General features: G+C 42.5%; 1 protein-coding gene across 3 annotated transcripts in view; it reads left to right on the forward strand.

Moving 5' to 3' along the window:
* LOC140194040 (exostosin-1-like) overlaps positions 1-23,931 on the forward strand; it is a 517,224-nt gene that overhangs the window by 252,451 nt on the left and 240,842 nt on the right. The gene's annotated exons all lie outside the window — the stretch shown is intronic.

Here is a 23,931-nt window from a genome sequence, read left to right on the forward strand (position 1 = left end):
TCGGGGGATCGTGTGCCTGGAGAGCCTCAGAGTTGTGCAGAGCGGCCTCCAGTGTGTCGGCCAGCTCAATCGCCGAACGTAACGTAAGATCAGCTTTTTCCAACAGCAGCTGGCGCATATACACTGACCTGGTCCCCGTGACGAAGGCGTCTCTCACTAGGAACTCTGCATGCTGTGCCGCCATCAGTTTTTGGCAATTGCAGGCTCGCACGAGTGTCTGTAGGGCTCGAATGAACTCAGCACTTGATTCCCCGGGCTGCTGGTTTTGAGTCACTAAACGATGTCACGCGTAGACACTGTTTATCGGCCGCAGGTATTGTCCTTTGAGTGCGCTTATCGCACTGTCGTAGCTTGGCTGGTCTCTGATCAGCGAATAGACCCGTGGACTGACCCTGGAGAGTAGAACTCTGCGCTTCGCTGCGGAGTCGGTCGCTTTAATCTCCTCTTGGTATGATTCGAAGCAGGCCAGCCAGAGTTCAAAAGCGTTTCCAGCTTCAGGTGTTTGTGGATTGAGATCTAACTTGTCGGGTCTCAGAGCACGTTCCATGCTTTAAAATTACAGCAAATAAAATTGAAGCACCTTCAATAACTCCAAAAGACTGAAGTAGGGTGAATACTGAAAGGCTTTCATTCGCAGTAAAATACGACCTCCATGGTGAGTGTCTGCCCCCGGACTGAGGGGGAGGGGCAAGGGGAAACACCTTTATTCAGGACTCTGTGGGAGGAGCTACAAGGGCAGTCAGCAGAGGGGTGTGTCCAGACAGTTAACCCAGTTACAACATATATATATACATATGGTTTATCACAGTACCCCCCCCAGCTCCCCTCCCTCCCACATGTAAGCAACAATCCCCTCTTCCCCCCCACTGGCCAAAAAAAGTACCGACACCTGCCACCGAGCACTCAAACGTGCAGCAAAAGCCACCCATAGCACAGGTTCTCTCTCCCTAATAAGAGAGAAAGAGGTGTCTCCGTTTCACAGCAAGAGGGGAGATATAACAAACAACTCGCTGGTTTACAAAGTTAAAAGTCCATTGCGTTGCTTTTTCCGAGCTCTGTGCCCAAAGATTTGGATACTGTTGGGGGGGATGACTTACTTGGGACAAGCTGCGGCAGCCGGATCTCTGACACTGAGTCTGGTTCTGCAGTGCAGAAGGGAGGGTGGAAGAAGAGGAGAGTTGTAGTGATAGGGTACTTGATAGTTAGAGGTACAGAAAGGAGGTTCTGTGGTCGTGGCAGAGACTCCCGGATGGTTTGTTGCCTCCCGGCTGCCAGGGTCAAAGATGTCTCTGATTGCGTGCACAGCATTCCGAAGTGGGAGGGTGATCAGCCGGACGTCATGGTACACATCGGTACCAATGACGTAGGAAGAAAGAGTGAGGAGGTCCTGAACAGTGAGTATAGAGAGCTTGGTAGGAAGTTAAAAAGCAGGACCTCGAGGGTGGTAATCTCAGGATTACTATCTGTGCCACATGCCAGTGAGGGTAAGAATAGGATGCTTTGGTGGAGGAACACGTGGCTGAGGAACTGGTGTAGGGGGCAGGGTTTCAGATTTCAGGATCATTGGGACCTCTTCTGGGGCAGGTGGGACCTGTACAAGGGAGACGGGTTACACCTGAACTACAAGGGGACCAATGCCCTTGCAGGGAGGTTTATTAGTGCTTTTGGAGAGGGTTTAAATAAGATTTGCAGGGGGCTGGGAACAAGAGTGCCAGAGCAGATAATGGAGCAGGGTGAAAATAAATGATGTTAAAAGTTCATTCAAAGTCACAAATAGAAGGGTTGTGTGTGGTGGTAATAATCTTCTGAGGTGTGTCTATTTCAATGCAAGGAGTATTGTGGGGAAGGCTGACGAGCTGAGGGCATGGATTGACACGTGGAATTACGACATTATAGCCATTAGTGAAACTTGGCTACAGGAGGGGCAGGACTGGCAGCTTAATATTCCAGGGTTCCAATGTTTCAGATGTGATCGAGGCAGAGGAAAGAAAGGTGGGGGAGTAGCATTGCTTGTCAGGGAAAATGTTACAGGACAGATTAGAGGGCTTGTCTACCGAGGCCATATGGGTGGAGCTGAGAAACAGGAAAAGTATGACCACATTAATGGGGTTGTATTATAGACCACCCAATAATCAGCGAGAATTGGAGGAGCAAATCTGCAGAGAGATAGCAGACAACTGCAGGAAACATAAAGTTGTGATAGTAGGGGATCTTAATTTTCCACATATTCTAAGACCATAAGACAAAGGAGCAGAAGTAGGCCATTCGGCCCATCGAGTCTGCTCTGCCATTTTATCATGAGCTGATCCATTTTATCCTATTTAGTCCCACTGCCCCGCCTTCTCACCATAACCTTTGATGCCCTGGCTACTCAGATACCTATCAATCTCTGCCTTAAATACACCCAATGACTTGGCCTCCACTGCTGCCCGTGGCAACAAATTCCATAGATTCACCACCCTCTGACTAAAAAAATTTCTTCGCATTTCTGTTCTGAAAGGGCGCCCTTCAATCCTGAAGTCATGCCCTCTCGTACTAGACTCCCCCATCATGGGGATTGGGACTCCCATACTGTTAAAGGTCTAGACGGGTTAGAGTTTGTAAAATGTGTTCAGGGAAAGTTTTCCAAATCAATATATAAAGGTACCAACTAGAGAGGATGCAATATTAGATCTTCTATTAGGAAACGAGTTAGGACAGGTGACGGAAGTGTGTGTAGGGGAACACTTTGGTTCCAGTGATCATAACACCATTAGTTTCAACTTGATCATGGATAAAGATAGATCTGGTCCTTGGGTTGAGGTTCTAAACTGGAAAAAGGCCAAATTTGAAGAAATGAGAAAGGATCTAAAAAGCGTGGATTCGGACAGGTTGTTCTCTGGCAAGGATGTGATTGGTAAGTGGGAGGCCTTCAAAGGAGAAATTTAAATTTTGTGAGTGCAGAGTTAGCATGTTCCTGTCAAGATTAAAGGCAAAGTGAATAAGAATAAGGAACCTTGGTTCTCAAGGGATATTGGAACTCTGATAAAGAGGAGAGAGATTTATGACATGTATAGGAAATGGAGCAAATAAGGTGCTTGAGGAGTATAAAAAGTGCAAAAAATACTTAAGAAAGAAATCAGGAGGGCTAAAGGAAGACATGAGGTTGCTTTGGCAGTCAAGGTGAAGGATAATCCAAAGAGCTTCTACAGGTATATTAAGAGCAAAAGGATAGTAAGGGATAATATTGGTCCTCTTGACGATCAGAGTGGTCGGCTATGTATGGAACCAAAAGAAATGGGGGAGATCTTAAATGTGTTTTTTTGCGTCTATATTTACTCAGGAAATTGGCATTGGGTCAATGGAAATAAGACAAACAAGTAGTGAGGTCATGGAACCTATACAGATTGAAGAGGAGGAGGTGCTTGCTATCTTGAGGCAAATCAGAGCAGATAAATCCCCAGGACCTGACAGGGTATTCCCTCAGACCTTGAAGGAGTCATGTGTTGAAATTGCAGGGGCCCTGGCAGATATATTTAAAGTGTCGGTATCTATGGGTGAGGTGCCGGAGGATTGCGGGATAGCTCCTGTTGTTCGTTATTTTAAAAAGGCTCTAAAAGTAATCTGGGAAATTATAGGCCGGTAAGTTTGATGTCGGTAGTAGGTAAATTATTGGAAGGAGTACTACGAGATAGGATCTACAAGTATTTGTATAGGCAGGGACTTATTAGGGAGAGTCAACATGGCTTTGTGCATGCTAAGTCATGTTTAAACAATCTATTAGAGTTTTTCGAGGACGTTACCAGGAAAGTGGATGAAGAGAAGGCAGTGGATGTTGTCTACATGGACTTTAGTAAGGCCTTTGACACGGTCCCGCATGGGAGGTTAGTTAGGAAGATTCAGTTGCTAGAAGAGGTAGTAAATTGGATTAGACATTGGCTCAATGGAAGAAGACAGAGAGTGGTAGTGGAGGATTGCTTCTGTGAGTGGAGGCCTGTGACTAGTGGTGTGCCACAGGGATCAGTGCTGGGTCCATTGTTATTTGTCATCTATATCAATGATCTGGATGATAATGTGGTAAATTGGATCAGCAAGTTTGCTGATGATACAAAGATTGGATGTGTAGTGGACAATAGGAAGGTTTTCAAAGCTTGCAGAGGGATTTGGACCAGCTGGAAAAATGGGCTGAAAAATGGCAGATGGAGTTTAATACAGACAAGTGTGAGGTATTGCACTTTAGAAGGACAAACCAAGGTAGAATATACAAGGTAAATGGTAGGGCACTGAGGAGTGCAGTAGAACAGAGGGATCTGGGAATACAGATACAAAATTCCCTAAAAGTGGCGTCACAGGTAGATAGAGTTGTAAAGAGAGCTTTTGGTGCATTGGCCTTTATGAATCAAAGTATTGAGTATAAGAGTTGGAATTTTATGGTGAAGTTGTATAAGGCATTGGTGAGGCCAGATTTGGAGTATTGTGTGCAATTTTGGTCACCAAATTTCAGGAAGGATATTAATAAGGTTGAAAGAGTGCAGGCTGAAAGGTTTACAAAGATGTTGCTGGGACTTGAGAAACTGAGTTACAGAGAAAGGTTGAATAGGTTTGGACTTTATTCCCTGCAGCGTAGAATAATGAGGGGAGATTTGATAGAGGTATATAAAATTATGATGGGTATAGATAGAGTGAATGCAAGCAGGCTTTTTCCGCTGAGGCTAGGGGAGAAATAAACCAGAGGACATGGGTTAAGAGTGAAGGGGGAAAAGTTTAAAGGGAACATTGGTGGGGGGGGCTTCTTCACACAGAGAGTGGTGGGAGTGTGGAATGAACTGCCAGATGAAGTGGTAAATGTGGGCTCACTTTTAACATTTAAGAAAGACTTGGACAGGTACATTGATGAGAGCTGTAGGTCAGTGGGACTAGGCAGAAAAATGGTTCGGCACAGCCAAGAAAGGCCAAAAGGCTTGTTTCTGTGCTGTAATGTTCTATGGTGTCTGGGCACACAGCCAAAGATCTTCCAGCTCCCATGACACACTGGTCTGGGACACCGACCTTCAATCTGCCCGTCTTCAGAGTCCCAAGATCCTAGGCCTTCAGAGGCGAGCCGAAATCTTAGGCCGTGCCCTTGGCATGTTGGATAACGGCCAGTCGTGACACCTCGAGAGCGGGTCCCATTCCTGCAAAGAAATGTAGTCAGAGTGTAACTCCAGGTCAGGGTCTTCAAAAGAACCCTGAAAGGGAAAAATAGAGATTTTAAAGATGGAAAAAGAGCTGTTTCTAGGGATCAACACACATAAAAGTTGCTGGTGAACGCAGCAGGCCAGGCAGCATCTCTAGGAAGAGGTGCAGTCAACGTTTCAGGCCGAGACCCTTCGTCAGGACTAACTGAAGGAAGAGTGAGTAAGGGATTTGAAAGTTGGAGGGGGAGGGGGAGATCCAAAATGATAGGAGGGGGAGGGATGGAGCCAAGAGCTGGACAGGTGATTGGCAAAAGGGATACGAGAGGATCATGGGACAGGAGGTCCGAGAAGAAAGACAAGGGGGGGGGGTTCGGACCCAGAGGAAGGGCAAGGGGTATATTCAGAGGGACAGAGGGAGAAAAAGGAGAGTGAGAGAAAGAATGTGTGTTTAAAAATAAGTAACAGATGGGGTACGAGGGGGAGGTGGAGCATTAGCGGAAGTTAGAGAAGTCGATGTTCATGCCATCAGGTTGGAGGCTACCCAGACGGAATATAAGGTGTTGTTCCTCCAACCTGAGAGTGGCTTCATCTTTACAGTAGAGGAGGCCGTGGATAGACATGTAAGAATGGGAATGGGATGTGGAATTAAAATGTGTGGCCACTGGGAGATCCTGCTTTCTCTGGCGGACAGAGCATAGATGTTCAGTAAAGTGGTCTCCCAGTCTGCGTCGGGTCTTGCCAATATATAAAAGGCGACATCGGGAGCACCAGACGCAGTATATCACCCCAGCCGACTCACAGGTGAAGTGTTGCCTCACCTAGAAGGACTGTTTGGGGCCCTGAATGGTGGTAAGGGAGGAAGTGTAAGGGCATGTGTAGCACTTGTTCCGCTTACATGGATAAGTGCCAGGAGGGAGATCAGTGGGGAGGGATGGGGGGGACGAATGGACAAGGGAGCTGCGTAGGGAACGATCCCTGTGGAATGCAGAGAGAGGTGGGGAGGGAAAGATGTGCTTAGTGGTGGGATCCCGTTGGAGGTGGCGGAAGTTACGGAGAATAATATGTTGGACCCGGAGGTTGGTGGGGTGGTAGGTGAGGACCAGGGGAACCCTATTCCTAGTGGGGTGGCGGGAGGATGGAGTGAGAGCAGATGTACGTGAAATGGGGGAGATGCGTTTAAGAGCAGAGTTGATGGTGGAGGAAGGGAAGCCCCTTTCTTTAAAAAAGGAAGACTTCTCCCTTGTCCTAGAATGAAAAGCCTCATCCTGAGAGCAGATGCAGCGGAGACGGAGGAATTGCGAGAAGGGGATGGCGTTTTTGCAAGAGACAGGCTGAGAAGAGAAATAGTCCAGATAGCTGTGATAGCTGTTTCTAGGGATGGTATGTTTTTGATGATGTGTGGTATTTGGCTTATTTGGCCAAACATAGCATTTAGTCTGATGGCCAAAAAGCTCAATCTTGGTTTCAGCAGACCATTGAACCTTTTTCCAGCTGACTTCAGAGTCTTCCACATGCCTCCAGGCAAACTCTAGCCAAGACTTTATGTGAATTTTTTGAGCAGTGGCTTTCACTTTGCCATTCTCCCATAAAGCTGTGACCGGTGAAGCAACCAGGCAATAGTTGTGGTATGCGCAATCTCAGCCACTGAAGCTTGTAACGCCTCCAGAATTGTCATAGGTCTCTTGGTGGCCTCCCTCACTACTGCACTCAGTTTTTGAGGACGGCCTGCTCTAGGCAGATTTACAGCTGTGCCATATTCTTTCCACTTGATGATTGACTTGACTGTACTCCAAGGGATGTTCAATGACTTGGAAATTTTCTTGTATCTATCTCTGGACTTGGGCTTTTCAATAACCTTTTCATGGAGTTGCTTAAAGTGTTCTTTTGTCTTCATGGCATAGATTTTTCGAAAACACTGACTCATTAGCAGTTGGACCTTCCAGATACAGGTGTATTTTTACTACAATCATTTGAAACACCTGACTGCTCATAGATCTCCAAAATCAGACCTCCATTTAACTAATTATGTGACTTCCAAAACTAATTGGCCGCACCAGTGATGATTTGGCGTGTCATATTATGGGGTTGAATACTTATGCAACCAATTACTTTGTATTTTATATTTGTAATTAATTTAGATCACTTTGTAGAGATCTGTTTTCACTCTGACACGAAAGAGTCTTTTTCTGTTGATCAGTGTCAAAAAAGCTGAATTCTTCTTCGATTGTCCATCGAAATCCGGTGACGACGTCCACTCCTTTAACGGTGAGATCTTTGATGACTATACAGTCCTATCATGGACCCACAAGCTCTATTGCAGGTGGGACATGTATATGTGGTAGTGGTGGTGGTGGTAGTGGTGACAACCATGGCTGCATTTCTCCTGGCTCTCTTCTGCTGTCTTCTGGTTGTTCTTTCCATCTCCAGAGTACAAACCCCGTCCCTATACAGCTGTCGCCAAGTGGTACGGTCAGCAGCAACTTCCTCCAGGTCCTCGGGTCTGATCTTGCACTTCCTTAAAGCATCCTTCATCTGATCCTTTTAGCGCTTCTTTGGCCCTCCAGCTGAGTGTCAACCATGATGTAGCTGGCCGTATAACACTCTGGGGGGTAGCCGACATTATATCCACTGTGATTCAATATTATAGAAACATAGAAACATAGAAAATAGGTGCAGGAGTAGGCCATTCGGCCCTTCGAGCCTGCACCGCCATTTATTATGATCATGGCTGATCATCCAACTCAGAACCCCGCCCCAGCCTTCCCTGCATACCCCCTGACCCCCATAGCCACAAGGGCCATATCTAACTCCCTCTTAAATATAGCCAATGAACTGGCCTCAACTGTTTCCTGTGGCAGAGAATTCCACAGATTCACCACTCTCTGTGTAAAGAAGTTTTTCCTAATCTCGGTCCTAAAAGGCTTCCCCTCTATCCTCAAACTGTGGCCCCTCGTTCTGGACTTCCCCAACATCGGGAACAATCTTCCTGCATCTAGCCTGTCCAATCCCTTTAGGATCTTATACGTTTCAATCAGATCCCCCCTCAATCTTCTAAATTCCAACGAGTACAAGCCTATTTCATCCAGTCTTTCTTCATATGAAAGTCCTGCCATCCCAGGAATCAATCTGGTGAACCTTCTTTGTACTCCCTCTATGGCAAGGATGTCTTTCCTCAGATTAGGGGACCAAAACTGCACACAATACTCCAGGTGTGGTCTCACCAAGGCCTTGTACAACTGCAGTAGTACCTCCCTGCTCCTGTACTCGAATCCTCTCGCTATAAATGCTAGCATACCATTCGCCTTTTTCACCGCCTGCTGTACCTGCATGCCCACTTTCAATGACTGGTGTATAATGACACCCAGGTCTTGTTGCACCTCCCGTTTTCCTAATCGGCCACCATTCAGATAATAATCTGTTTTTCTATTTTTGCTACCAAAGTGGATAACTTCACATTTATCCACATTAAATTGCATCTGCCATGAATTTGCCCACTCACCCAACCTATCCAAGTCACCCTGCATCCTCTTAGCATCCTCCTCACAGTTAACACTGCCACCCAGCTTCGTGTCATCCGCAAACTTGGAGATGCTGCATTTAATTCCCTCATCCAAGTCATTAATATATATTGTAAACAACTGGGGTCCCAGCACTGAGCCTTGCGGTACCCCACTAGTCACCACCTGCCATTCTGAAAAGGTCCTGTTTATTCCCACTCTTTGCTTCCTGTCTGCTAACCAACTCTCCACCCACACCAATACATTACCCCCAATACCGTGTGCTTTAAGTTTGCACACTAATCTCCTGTGTGGGACCTTGTCAAAAGCCTTCTGAAAATCCAAATATACCACATCCACTAGTTCTCCCCATCCACTCTAATAGTTACATCCTCAAAAATTTCTATGAGATTCGTCAGACATGATTTTCCTTTCACAAATCCATGCTGACTTTGTCCGATCATTTCACGGCTTTCCAAATGTGCTGTTATCACATCCTTGATAATTGACTCCAGCAGTTTCCCCACCACCGACTTTAGGCTAACCGGTCTATAATTCCCCCGTTTCTCTCTCCCTCCTTTTTTAAAAAGTGGAGTTACATTAGCCACCCTCCAACCCTCAGGAACTAGTCCAGAATCTAACGAGTTTTGAAAAATTATCACTAATGCATCCACTATTTCTTGGGCTACTTCCTTAAGCACCCTGGGATGCAGACCATCTGGCCCTGGGGATTTATCTGCCTTCAATCCCTTCAATTTACCTAACACCACTTCCCTACTAACATGTATTTCGCTCAGTTCCTCCATCTCACTGGACCTTCTGTCCCCTACTATTTCTGGAAGATTATTTATGTCCTCCTTAGTGAAGACAGAACCAAAGTAATTATTCAATTGGTCTGCCATGTCCTTGCTCCCCATAATCAATTCACCTGTTTCTGTCTGTAGGGGACCTACATTTGTCTTTACCAGTCTTTTCCTTTTTACATATCTATAAAAGCTTTTGCAGTCCGTTTTTATGTTTCCTGCCAGTTTTCTCTCATAAATTTTTTCCCCTTCCTAATTAAGCCCTTTGTCCTCCTCTGCTGAACTCTGAATTTCTCCCAGTCCTCAGGTGAGCCACTTTCTCTGGCTAATTTGTATGCTTCTTCTTTGGAATCGATACTATCCCTAATTTCTCTTGTCAGCCATGGGTGCACTACCTTCCTTGATTTATTCTTTTGCCAAACTGGGATGAACAATTGTTGTAGTTCATCCATGCAACCTTTAAATGCTTGCCATTGCATATCCACCGTCAATCCTTTAAGTGTCATTTGCCAGTCTATCTTAGCTAATTCACGTCTCATACCTTCAAAGTTACCCCTCTTTAAGTTCAGAACCTTTGTTTCTGAATTAACTATGTCACTCTCCATCTTAATGAAGAATTCCACCATATTATGGTCACTCTTACCCAAGGGGCCTCTCACGACAAGATTGCTAATTAACCCTTCCTCATTGCTCAAAACCCAGTCCAGAATAGCCTGCTCTCTGGTTGGTTCCTCGACATGTTGGTTCAAAAAACCATCCCGCATACATTCCAAGAAATCCTCTTCCTCAGCACCTTTACCAATTTGGTTCACCCAATCTACATGTAGATTGAAGTCACCCATTATAACTGCTGTTCCTTTATTGCACACATTTCTAATTTCCTGTTTAATACCATCTCCGACCTCACTACTACTGTTAGGTGGCCTGTACACAACTCCCACCAGCGTCTTCTGCCCCTTAGTGTTATGCAGCTCTACCCATATCGATTCCACATCTTCCCGGCTTATGTCCTTCCTTACTATTGCGTTAATCTCTTCTTTAACCAGCAATGCCATCCCACCTCCCCTTCCTTCATGTCTATCCCTCCTGAATATTGAATATCCCTGAACGTTGAGCTCCCATCCCTGGTCACCCTGGAGCCATGTCTCTGTGATCCCAACTATATCATAATCATTAATAACAATCTGCACTTTCAATTCATCCACCTTATTACAAATGCTCCTTGCATTGACACACAAAAAATATAAAACAATAAAACATGAAAACTTCTGGGGGGGGGGGTTGAATACTTTTTATAGGCACTTTACTTGGATTTTCAGAAGAACTTAGACAAGATGACACACATGTGCTTGCTTAACAAGTTAAAAGCCCATGGTATTACAGGGAAGATACTTGCTTGGATAGAAGATTGGTTGACTGGCAGGATGCAAAGTGTGGGAATAAAGGGGCCTTTTTGATTAGATGCCGATTAATAGTAGCATTCCACAGGAGTTGGTGTTGGGACCACTTTGTTTTATGTTTTATATCAGTAAATTGAATGATGGAATTGATTGTTTTGTGTCAATTTTTGCAGATGATACAAAAATTAGTGGGGGGCAGATAGTGTTGAGGAAGCAGGGGGTCTGTAGAGGTTCACTGGAAGAATGAACAAAGAAGTGGGAAATGGAATATAATGTAGGGAAGTGTATGGTCATACACTCCAGTAGAAGGAAATAAGGTGTAGACTATTATTTTCTTAAAGGAGAGAAAAATTCAAAACTCTGAGGTGCAAAAGGGCTTGGGAGTTCTTGTGCAGAATTCCCTAAAGGTTAACTTGCAGGTTGAGTCTGTAGTAAGGAAGGCAAATGCAATGTTAACATTCATGTCAAGAGGAGTGAAATATACGAGCAAATATGTATTTATAAGACATTGGTCAGACTGCACTTGGGGTTTTGCACCCTTATCTAAGAAAAGATGTACTGGCATTGCAAAGGGTCCAGAGAAGGTTCACGAGAAGAGAGACCGGCAGATAGTCAAGGGGGCGAGAGTCGGACGAACAGTGAAGGGGAAGAGACAGACAGACAGTCAAGGGAGAGAGATAGGCAGTCAGTCAAGGGAGAGAGAGAGACAGAAAGCCAGTCAAGGGGAAGAGACACGTCAGTCAAAGGAGAGACAAACAGACAGTCAATGGAAGGAGACAGACAGAAAGTCAAGGGAAAGAGAGAGACAGACAAAGTCAAGGGAGCGACAGACAGTCAAGGGAGATAGAAAGAGAGAGAGAGAATGAGAGAATCAAAGGAGAGAGAATCAGTTAAGGGGGAGAGATAGTCAAGGGTGAGAGATAATCAATGAAGGCTGAAAGAGAGAGACAGTTAGGGATGGAAGTGACGGGAAGAGAGGGAGATAATCAAGGCAGATAGAGACAGACAAGCAAGAGAGACAGACATACAATGGAAAGAAAGAAAGCAAAGGGAGAAAGAGCATGAGAAGGGACGGGGGGGCGGGGGGAGAGAGAGAGACAGAGACTGTCTCTGCATTGTACATCTGCTGCAAAGCAATAAATTTCATGTCATATAAGACAGTGACAACATGATTCTGATTCTGACCAAATGGGACATGGACCAGTTACAATCTCTGGTTTGCTCACTAAAACTTCAACGACAGCAACACAGTAAAACCAGCTGCTTATTGTTCCATTTGTTAGCCCCCGAAGGAAGAAAGAGAATGAGCACAGCTCAGCAGAACGTGTGTATTGACTTAATGACTAGTTGATAACTTCCTTCATGCAGAGATGACTGCTACATTTGATATTGCTCATTGAGAAAGAGCTGTGAGCATCTACATTGGATTTCCTGTGGTAGAGATGTGCATGTGGCCACACCGGATAAATTGAAATGTGCTCGGTTGGAAATTCAAAGAAAATTACAATTTTCTTAATTGTCAATTAATGCTAACATTTTGCACTTTGGAGGTGGATTAGTGAAATTCTACACATTCAGATACTTGAAGTGTTCAAAAAGCATCAATTTAAGATAAGATTGTTATTCTTCTGTTTTCACTGTTGAAATTGAAGGACATGCATTCAAAACCATGGAGCTGAAACTGGGTCTTCAGCAGGTGTAAAATGAGTTACTGATGCAGCGTTGCCTACGACCAATTTCACACCCCATATGCTTCTGTTGAGAGAAAATAGAGAGAAAAAATATTTATCCAACAAAGAGAAAATATAGCTTCTTTGTATATATGCTAATGTCGCTTTGCCTCACACCATTGAACTCAGTAATCTCTCAAAGCCAGACTTTAAAATAATGCTTTCAACTCTGGAGCATAGAAATGAGTTTTAAAATGCTACAAAGGTAAATCTTGTGCTTTGATTTTAAAGGGCACTGATGGTAAACCTGTGTCTCTGAAACTGGGAAAGCTGGCCATGGTGCAAATGAAAAAAATTACATGCTATTTGTCTCAGTGGATAAAGGATTAAATTCACACTGTATGGAAGAATAAGGACTCAGAGATAGCTGTAGGAAGGAGCATTATAGTGGTGAGGAATTATGACATTTTTGTTATCGATGTTGTTTGGTATTTGTACTGTAGTAATGAGATCTTTGTTGGGCCAAATGTTATCAATGGTCATGCTATTCATTACAGTGCATTAGGTTAATAATGAAGGCTCTGTGAAGTATTACTATTTAAAACAACATGCTGAAATTTGGTGCTGAAGAACTTGTGAAGCAAATGGCTATTGAATAATTCAGGGCTCAATCACAGACAAATAGGTATAAGGATCAGAATGTGAGGTGTATTAGAATCAATTCACAACAAAACCAAACTTACTAATTTGCTCTTTCCTTCATCATTGATTTCTTGTACATGGGTAATGTGGATAAGTAAGGAAGGCCTTTCATTTGTCCTCTTCTTCCTGTGATATCCCGTAGTGCCTACAGACCTCCTCACAAGACCACAGGACTCTGTTTACTCCTTCCGAGGCAGTGCCTCAATGTCAATCGTAACTTGCTTCACTTCAGTTCTGGGGAGGACTGTGCCAGATGTCTGCAGACTTCAAATGCGTGCATGTGCGTACATATGCACTCACTCCTACAGGCAACCTCTTCCTTAACATCCTTTACCGTTTCACCCTGATCCCCCTCTCAGCAGCTTCCCTTCCCCTCTTCTCATTTCCTTCCTCTTATCCTTTTCCGTCTTAATCTTTTTCCCTTTTCACTTCTCTCTCCGCACCCCACTTTCTACTCTCACCTTCCAATCTTCCTCCACCTGCTAGCTTCACAGGGTAGAACCACTCACCCAACCATATTAATCAGTGATGACTCTGACTATCACCTGGTCCAGAAGGGTTGCAGAAGCCCTCAGGCTGACGTTATTAACACGGAGATAAACACACAATGGTAGTTCTAATGATGAAGTTATCTAAAGATGTTTCAGGCTTCAAAAATATGATCAGAATTAATTGTCATAGAAAGTACAGTAAGAAACAGGCACTTCGGCCCACTTAGAGCCCAGTGAACTATTGATCTTCCTCGCCCCATCGATCTGCACCTGGACCATAGCACTCCTATCCATGTACTGATCCATTCCTTTAGATATTGAAATTAAATGACAGCTCATTCCACACTCTCACCACCCTGTGAACGAAGAAATTTCCCCTCATGTTCCCCTTAAACATTTCACTTTTCACTCTAACCTATGACCTCTGGTTCTAGTCTCAGAAACCTCAGTGGAAAAAGCTAGCTTGCATTTACCCTATCTATATAGTTCAATAATTTTGTATACCTCTATCAAATCTTCTTCTATGCTCTAACGGAAAAAAAGTCCTAACCTTTCCTTGTCAGTCAGATTCTCAAGACCTGCCAATATCCTTTTAAGTTTTCTCTGCACTCTTTCAATCTTACTGACTTCATTCTCATAGGTAGGTGACCAAAACTGCACACAATATTCGAGATCAGGCCTCACCAATGCCTTATACAACTTCAACATGACATTCCAACTCCTGTACTCAGTATATTGATTTAACAAGGCTAATATGCCAAAAATTTTCTTCATCACCCTATCTATCTGTGATGTCACTTTTAAGGAATTATGGATCTGTATTCTCAGATCCCTCTGTTCTATTGTAGTCCTCAGTGATCTACCACTCACAGTGTAAGTCCTACCATGCTTTGTCTTCCCAAAGTGCAACACCTCTCACTTGTTCTCGTTGCATTCCTTTTGCCCTTTTTCAGAATGTTAGAGTCACAAATTGTTGACATTTACTGTAATTTTAATTTTTAAAATGCTGGAAGCACTCAGTGGGTCAGGTAATATCTATGGTAAGTTTTCATCGCAAGTAGAAGACCCTTTGACAAAATTGAGAAGAAGAGAAAACAAATTGGTTTTAAAAGAAGAGCGGGTGAGGGACAGACTAATCGGATAAACAGAAAACCTTTGATAGGATGAATATAGAAGAGACTGCAGATGCTGGAAACTAGAATTTTAAGAAAAGCAGAATGCTAGAAGAATTCAGCAGGACCGGCAGGAACAGTAAGGCAAAATGTGTAAGTGAAAGTTTGGGTTGAGTCCCTGCATGAGGATTGAGAAGGATGAGGAAAAATGACCAGTACAGAGCAGTACAAGGGAAGGATGGAGCAGGGGCTGGTAGGTGACAGTTGAAACTGGATGGAGAAGGATAATGGGTGGGAGTGTGAGCGAGGAATGGAAGAAGAAGAGGAGGAGAAGATGGCGGCGCAACGCAGCACGCACAGCCTCTCCAGGAAAATGATATCATATTTGTTAAATAGGGTACTGTGCACAATTCTGATTTGATGGAGACAGCCGTGAGAAGCACGGAGGAACACCTGGAGAAAACTTCCGAAATGCCCGGTTCGCTGCCGCTGCTACTGTCTGATCAAGAATCTCCGGAGGGAAGGTCCCAAAATCCTCTGCTTTGCCTGCTGCTGGCAGCTGGGGCTGGGGTCGAAACTCTCAGCAGAAATGGTGCTTGGTGTCGGAGGGCTGGTTGGAGGCTCGAAGTTTTCGGACGACTCAGAGTCGGACTGTGGTCGGGCATGGCAGGGAGAGTTTTCTTCCTTCTCCCGTCTGCGTGAGCTGTGGGACTTTCGAGAGACTTTGAACTTTTTTTACCGTGCTCATGGCCTGTTCTTCATCAAGTTCTGGTATTGTTTGCACTGTTGTAACTATATGTTATAATTATGTGGTTTTTGTCAGTTTTTCGGTCTTGGTCTGTCCTGTGTTTCTGTGATATCACACCGGAGGAATATTGTATCATTTCTTAATGCATGCATTACTAAATGACAATAAAAGAGGACTGCATGTCCTCATAATCTAAAAAAAATCTAAAAGAAACGTGGTAGGAAGGTGAGTGTGTGAGGGCAAAGAACACTGCATGTGAGTTAATTGAAATTGAAAAATTCAGAATTCACACTATTGTGTTGTAAAAAACTCAAGATGAACGTGAAATTATTTTTCTCCAATTTTCATTTGGCTTCAAATAACATAGACAGAAAGATCAATGTGGGAGTGCAATGAATAGTTACAATGAAACACAAATGGAAACTCCAGATGGCCATTGCGGACATGGCGTGGGTACTGGGCTGATATTCGCCGAGTCTGCACTTGGTTTCTTCAGTGTATAAAGGCCACACTATAAGCACTGCATGCAAAAGATCAGGTTTAAATCTATGCAGCTGAACCTCTGCTTCACTTGGAAGGGATGTTTAGGTTCCTGGATAACAGAAAGAAAGAATGTGAAGGAAGAGGCATTAAGGACTACTATGGTTACAGGGTAAAGTACCAAGGGATGGGAAGGAGTGGGTGGGGAGGAATGAGTGGGCCGTGCTTGGAGCAGGGCCTTTCCATGTAGCTATCAAAAAGCCAGGCATAGCATGGCTATGGATAACCTTTTGATCTGCCGGAAGTGGGAGGAATCAAAAGATGTTGTTTAGAGAAAAGGCAAGTTCTGCCAAGAAAATGAGCGTTGGAGGAGGGGAACTAGTTAGGCCTTTGTTCAAGGAAGGGAGGGAATGTCATAAGACTGGCGGAATCCTGATATGAAGAGATGAGATCAGTGGGTAATCAGGCAGAATCAATAAGCCTTCAAGAGCAGTCTGCTTATGGATCTTAGGTGAGGCCTGGTTTGCCATGGGGAGCTATAAACAAAGTCATTAATTTATGGGGGCAGTTCGGGAGAATCTGAACAAAGAAGCTTAAAAATAATGAAAGAAGGACACTTAGAGAGAAGGACACAAACGAAGGAATATAAAAGGTTAACTTGAATTGTAAACTGTGTTTTCCTTTCCACAGATGTTACCGATCTGATTAGTATTTTCAGCATTTTCTTCAGCATTTTGCAATTTTTATGATCTTTTGCTTGATCAAATTGACACAATGTGAATTATGGTGCCCTGCAAAGGTCTGCATTGAAGCTGAAAATATTGATCATATTTATAAATAACTTTGATGGAATAGAAAGCCAAGGTATCCACGTTTGTCAACTATGTACAAATAGATGACCTTGCAGGCAAATTAACTGCAAAGCGACATTAATACTGTAGATAAACTAAATGTGCAATATTGGGGCACGTGGATTTCATTGTTGGCATATGTGAGTCATCTAGTTAGAACCTAAATAGGAAAGAAGAGACTACCTTCTAAATGAGGAATGACTGGAAGCAGAAAAGATCCAACAAGTCTTAGGATCCATTTGGACAGATGCCAGGAATGAACAAAGGCCAGACTTTGAGCAAGAATATATAAATACAACTATAAAAAGCAGTTTAAGCAATACCCAAGGCAGTTCTAGGCAGCAAACCTGAGGAAGGACTAACTTCCTCACGTGCTATGTATTATCCTGGGATTAAAGACTTCAGTATTTAGATTTCAGAAATTTGGGGTATTTTTCTTCAAATTTAAATAGTTACAGAATCATTTGTTCAAAGCTTTCCACATATTAAGAAGAATTGATAGGGGTAATGAAAACAAATCATTCCTGTTGTTGGGTCATTAGTCCAAAAATTTAATCAAGCCTTGCTGGAGTGAAATTGGGAATCCATTCTGCAAATAAAGGGTAGGTGAACTTTAGAAAGCAGTTTGTCAAAGAGCATTTGAGCCTTTAGTTAATTGTCAATTTTTACTCCGAGTGTAAGATTTCTGTTAATGGATTAAAGGAATTGGAGAAATGCAGATATTTAGAGTTGGGTCATATTTGGTGGCATAAGTTATTTAGAGTACCTATGTTTCAAATTTCAATTTCCTTTAAAAAGAAATTCTCTATACTGAATGCAGAGCACATTTTAATTTTGGTGCTATATTTTTATCTTGCTCTGTCAATAGCGTATGATATTCTTTGACTCTTTTTAAAAGAAAAACAAAATCTAGCTGTAAAGAAATATTTTGCCTCTGGAAGCACCCACTTAATGTACAACTACTTTAATGCTAACATCAAAACTATTGCTGAGATTTAATATTGAAGCAATTAATAATTCATAAAACTTTTTACAGCTGAATGCTTCAAAGAAAGTCTCAGGCAAATAACCTTGACCTACTCCTTTTGAGCATTGTTCATAAAATGAAACTATCATTTTGCCATTTGTAAATCACAGATTTAAGCCATGTAAGAAATTCTTCATTGCTTCAGTGGAGCGAACTTGTATTTCTCTATTTTTGTATCCTATGCATATGTTTGTATAACTCTGGGTATGTTGAAGTACAGTCACTAAGTGCTGCTCATTGCCCATTGTTCACTGTCACCATTTATGGAAATAAAGCTATTGCATCCAGTCAATTGGAATCCTTCGTCAGCGTGCTCAAGGGAAACAAATCCTTTGGGTGGTACTTAATAAGGACACGGTGAGAATTCATATGATATGACTTTTATTCATTATCAGAATTTGTCAACCACTCTATCTACTATACTACATATTTAACAAAATCATGTTAATCCAATGCAGATTTTTTTTCACTTCATGGCAAATTTTTAGATGATAATTAGCCAAATGTTTCTCTTGATATTTATACTCCAGGGAGTATACATTTGTACTCCAGGGAGCGTGAAGCGCAGAATCAAATATCGCTGTGATGATTGTACGCTCTAGTATCAATTGTTTGGTGACAATAAAGTATAAAGTATATTGTTTATTTTTCTCAATTATAGATTTTTGGATATGTTTCCATTCTAAGTTTTGCATGAAAAAAAGTTTGCAAAAGAAGCATCCAATATTTGAAGTAGAGAGAAAACAATTCTTCCTGGCAATTTTATTTGGTGCGTGTCAGTGATAATCTTCTGGGATTGAAGGACCCTTATACACATTGTTAATTGAAAGTGAAATAGAAATAGAAAATTCTGGAAAGACTCAGCTGGTCAGGCAGTATATCAGAAGGGAGAAACAATTAACATTTCAAGTTAAAGACCTACTACTAGAATTAGAAAAGTTAGCAATTGAGGCTTACTTAAAATTGCAGAGAAAAGAGAGGGATGGAGCAAACAAAGCAAACATCTGTGTGTGGGTGAAGATTAAGAGAGATTAAAATACGAAAGGTAGTGGTGTTGGCTGAAACAGAGTATTACTTGTCAGTTAACTGGAGCTATTTGGATGAGATAAGTAATTGTTAAATTGATTTATTATTGTCACATGCACCGAACTACAGTGGAAAAACGCGTAAGCTTTCATACAGATCGGATCATTGTTCAGTGCAATGAGGTAGTACAAAGTAAAACAATTACAGAATGCAAAGTAAGGTGCAACAGCTACAGAGGAAATGCAGTCCAGTAGGCAATAAGGCTCAAGATTATAAGTAGGTAGATTGTAAGGTCAACAGTCTATCTTATCATACTTGTGAACAATTCAATCGTCCTAGAAACTGTCCTTAAGCTGCTGATTCATGCCTTCTTGCTTTTGCGTCTTCTGCTCGATAGGAAGGGAGAGAAAAGAGAATGCCTGGGGTGGTGGGTTCTTTGATTATGCTGGCTCCTTTACCGAGGCAACAAGGAGTATTGAAAGAATCTACGGAGGGGAGGCTGGTCTATTTGATGTGCTGAGCTGCATCCGCAACTATCTGCAGTTTCTTGCAGTCACTGGTAGAGTGGTTGCTATGCCATGCTTTAAGTATCTGGATAAGATACTTTCTATGGTAAGGGACAAAGGAGACGTGCAATATTTCTTTAGCCTCCTGAGGAAGTAGAGGCACTGGTGTGCTTTCTTGGCTGTGAACCTGGACGAGCTACTGGTGATGTTCACTCCTAGGAACTTGTGGCTGGTAGCTGTCAACCCTCTCGATCTCAGCACTGTTGAAATCGAGTAAATGGTATCAAATAGAAGGAGGTGAAGGACCACCTTGGTGCTGTGAGAAACAAAACACTGCAGTTCCTAGAAAATTTAACTAAAAGATCAATGCTGGAAATATCTGACACGTCTGGTCTGCAGAGAGAGAAAAAATAATCTTTCATTGGATATGTCCAGTTTATATGGAAACTGGAAAGACTGATGATCCAATATTATTGAATTCAATGTTCATTCTTGAATACTGTAAGATTTAGCATCCGAAGATCAGATGCTGTACTTTGACCTTATTTTGGACTTTGCTGGAACAGTATAAAAGGCCTAGGAAAGAGAGATCAGAGAGGGAGTGGAATGGAAATTAAAGTGGCAGGCATCTGGATAGAGGTGTTCTGCAGTTTGATCTGTGTTTTGATTCTCCAATGCAATGAGGTTAGAAAGTTAACAAAATGGATGACTGATACTGCTTTTTTAAATCCAGAATTTTGTGCCAAAATGTAAGTTATTCATAAAAATATACATGGCACATTATACAATTAAATTGTTTCTTTTCATTAATTGTGCCATCAACTGAATAGTACTATTTACAATGCATCTCTGAACAATACACCTATAAAGTATTTGAGAGGCTATTGCACCAGTCCCAGTCCCACGGTGTTTAGTGGCAGCAGGCACATTAGACCATGATCCTTCCCCCTCAATTGTCCCAGTTTGGTAGCATTCACCCTCAGGCACCTTGTTACAATGGAAGACCAATACATTTCGGCAGACCAAAGAGCACTTTTTATTGAGTTAATTATGTTCCATTAGAACCTGATGATTATCTCGGTATGTGTTCTTGATAACAGCCCACAGATCAGTGTGTCCTCTATTACACAGCCTTGACAAAGACCATTGCATATGTTTCCAGAGCTTCTTGGGCAATGCACAGTCCACAAAGACTTGGACGATCTTCTCATCTGCTCCTGAGCCATGCTGAGGGCAACATGCTTTGGAAGTAAACCTTCCATCCATCCATCCATCCATTCTACATACTTTTGGTACTCGAACATAGTTTATCCTTCCCCCAAATAAACATTGATCTGCACATTACCTTTGGAATAGTTTATGTTAACTAATCCTGGGCATAGTTCCAATCTGCAAACAAATGAAAATAATTTTGACTGTGCAGAATCGGAATTAGATTTATGATCACTGATTTACTTGGTTATGTAAATCTGTGGTGAGGCCACATTTGGAGTACTGTATACAGTTTGGTCATCATATTATGGGGAAGATGGAGAGGATGCAGAAGAGATTTACAGGGTTGGTGACTGAGGCCTGAGTTATAGGGAGAGATTGACCACATTAGATCTTTATTAACTGAAGAGCAGGATAATGGGGGGTGGCCTCAATAGTTTGTAAAATGCTGGAGGGAAAATGCTTCTATTTTATATTATATGCTGCTGTTCACATCAACAGTGCTGAGATCAAGAGGATTGACAGCTCAAGTTCCTAGGAGAGAACATCACCAATAGCCATTTTGATATCATGGCCAAGAAAGCACACCAGTACCTCTACTTCCTCAGAAATAAATTTTGCATGTTTCCTTTCACCCTTACCATACAAAGCATCTTAGAATAAGCCTCCAGAGAAAGTGGTCAAGGTGGATACATTTGCAACACTTAAGAGGCTCTTGGGCAGAAACATGGAGTTGGGGGGGGGGGACTTGGTGGGTTATGGGCCGAACGTGGGCAACTGAAACTAGGAGGTAAGATGCTATGCTCAGCATGGACCGATTCGTCCAAAGGGCCTGTTTCTGGGCTGAAATGTCATGAAATTTGTTGTTTTGTCATAGCAGCACAGTGCAAAGATCTATAATTAAACTAAATATGTAAAGAAAGCCAAAGAAATGGAATAACAAGGTAGTGTTCATGAGTTTTAGAAATCTGCTGTCTGAGGGAAAGAAGCTGTTTCTAAATCATTGATGGTGAATCTTAAGGCTCATGAATCTCCTTTTTGATGGTAGTAATGAGAAGTAATGTTACAGATTGGGTCTGTGGTAAAGAAGGCAAATGCAATGTTGGCATTTTTTGGAATAGAATATATGGATGCTGCCTTGTCACTGTCTTTTGAAGATGTCTTCAGTGGTGGCACAGTTTGTACCTTTGAAGGAGCTTAGTGAGCCTATGACCTTCTGCAGCCATCTGCATGCACATTGGAGCCTGTGTTGCAACCAGTCAAAATGGCCTCCACTGAACATATGTAGAAATTTGTAAGAATCTTCAGTGATACCAAATCTCCCCGGACTCCTAATGAAGTAAAGTCACTGGTATAACACACAGAAGTTGCTGGAGGAACTTTGAAGGTCAGGCAGCCCTGGACTTCCAGTATCTGTAGAATCTTTTGTGTACCTCTTCTCCTCACCAATCTGTCAGCTCCCCGTGGTGCCCATGATCCACTCTCCTCTTCTATCACATTCCTTCTTCTCCAGCCATTTATCTTTTCCACCTCCCAGCTTTTCACTTTATTCCCTCTCCCCCACCTACTTAGCTTAACCTATCATCTTCCAGCACGTAATCCATCCCCTCCCATCACATTCTTATAATGGCATCTACCCCTTTCCTTTCCAGTCCTGATGAAGGGTTTTGGCTTGAAAGATCGACTGTTTATTCAGTTCCATAAATGCTACCTGACCTGCTGAGTTCCTCCAGCCTCGTGTGCGAGTGTTGCTCTGGATTTCCAGGATCTTCAGAATCTCCTGTGTTTAAGACTCACTGGAGTGCCTTCTTCATGACTGCAACAATACGTTGGGCCCAAGTTTGATTCTCCAGGAAGTTATTGGAAATATTCCCAGACTAATTCAGGCACTAGCAATGTGCCCATCTGAAATTCTAATCTTTCGAGATTAATTTGAATATATTAGTAAATGTAATCAGGAAAACAAATTAATAGGCATACAAATCACACGAGTGAAGTTAATATATATACATCAGAGAACAGCAGAATTACTTCAGCCAGTGAGAATAATGATTTCATTATCGACAGGTTAAGAATGTTATTCACACTACTCAGGCTTCAAATTTTTTTAGAAAGATGAGACTTAAAATAACATGGCATTTATTCAGAAGCACCTTACATCTTTTGAGAACATAGCACTTGACATTACAAGTGGTACAAATGAAGTAGTTAGTGCACTAGAAGCCAATCTGCCAAGAGTATAAAATTAGCATTTTGGAAATGCTTCCTTAGTGACTTTTGCATTAATGGATAATAATTCACCAAATCTCATTAATCTTCCTGAAAATTAAAGCAGGTTGCTGATATTTGTTTATTTCCATAAGACATAAGAACAGAAATTAGGCCACTTGGCCCATTGAGTCTGCACTGCCATTACTTCATGGCTGATTTATTATCCCTCTGAACCCCAGCTCCTGTCTTCTTTGATACCCTGACTAACCAAGAACCTATCAACTCCTGCTTAAAACATACTCAATGACTTGGCCTCCACTGCCGTCTGTGGCAATGAATTCCACAGATTCACCACCCTCTGACTAAAGAAATTCCTTCTCATCTCCGTTCTAAGTGGATGTGTCTCTAATCTGTGGCTGTGCCCTCTAGTCCTAGATTCCGCCACTACAGGAAACTTCCTCTCGACATCCACTTTATGCAGACCTTTGAATGTTTGATAGGTTGCAGTGAGATCCTCCCTCAATCTTCTAAATTGCAGTGAGAACAGACCCAGAGCCAACACAACACTCTTCCTGTGTTAACCCTTTCATTCCCAGAATCATTCTCGAGAACCTCCTCTGGACCCTCTCTAATGGCAACCCATCTTTTCTTAGATGAGGGGCCCAAAACAGCTCACAATACTCCAAGTGCTTTCTGACCGATGGCTTATAAAGCTTCAGCATCACATTCTTGCTCTTAAATTCCAGATCTTTTGAAATGAATGCTAACATTGCATTTGCCTTCCTTACTATCGACTTGACCTGAAAAGGCCCCCCTTATTCCTACTTTGTGCCCTCTACCAGTCAATCTATGCTAAGATCTTTCCTCTAATACCACGGGTTCTTATCTTGTTAAGCAGCCTCATGTGTGGCAACTTGCCAAAGAACATCTGAAAATCCAAGTAAACAACATCCACTGATTCTTCTTTGTCTATTCTGCCTGTTATTTTCTCAAAGAATTCCAACAGATTTGTCAGGCAAAATTTCTCCTTGAGGAATCT

This window comes from Mobula birostris, chromosome 2 (genome assembly GCF_030028105.1).
Source record: "Mobula birostris isolate sMobBir1 chromosome 2, sMobBir1.hap1, whole genome shotgun sequence".
Classification (NCBI taxonomy): Eukaryota; Metazoa; Chordata; class Chondrichthyes; order Myliobatiformes; family Myliobatidae; genus Mobula; species Mobula birostris.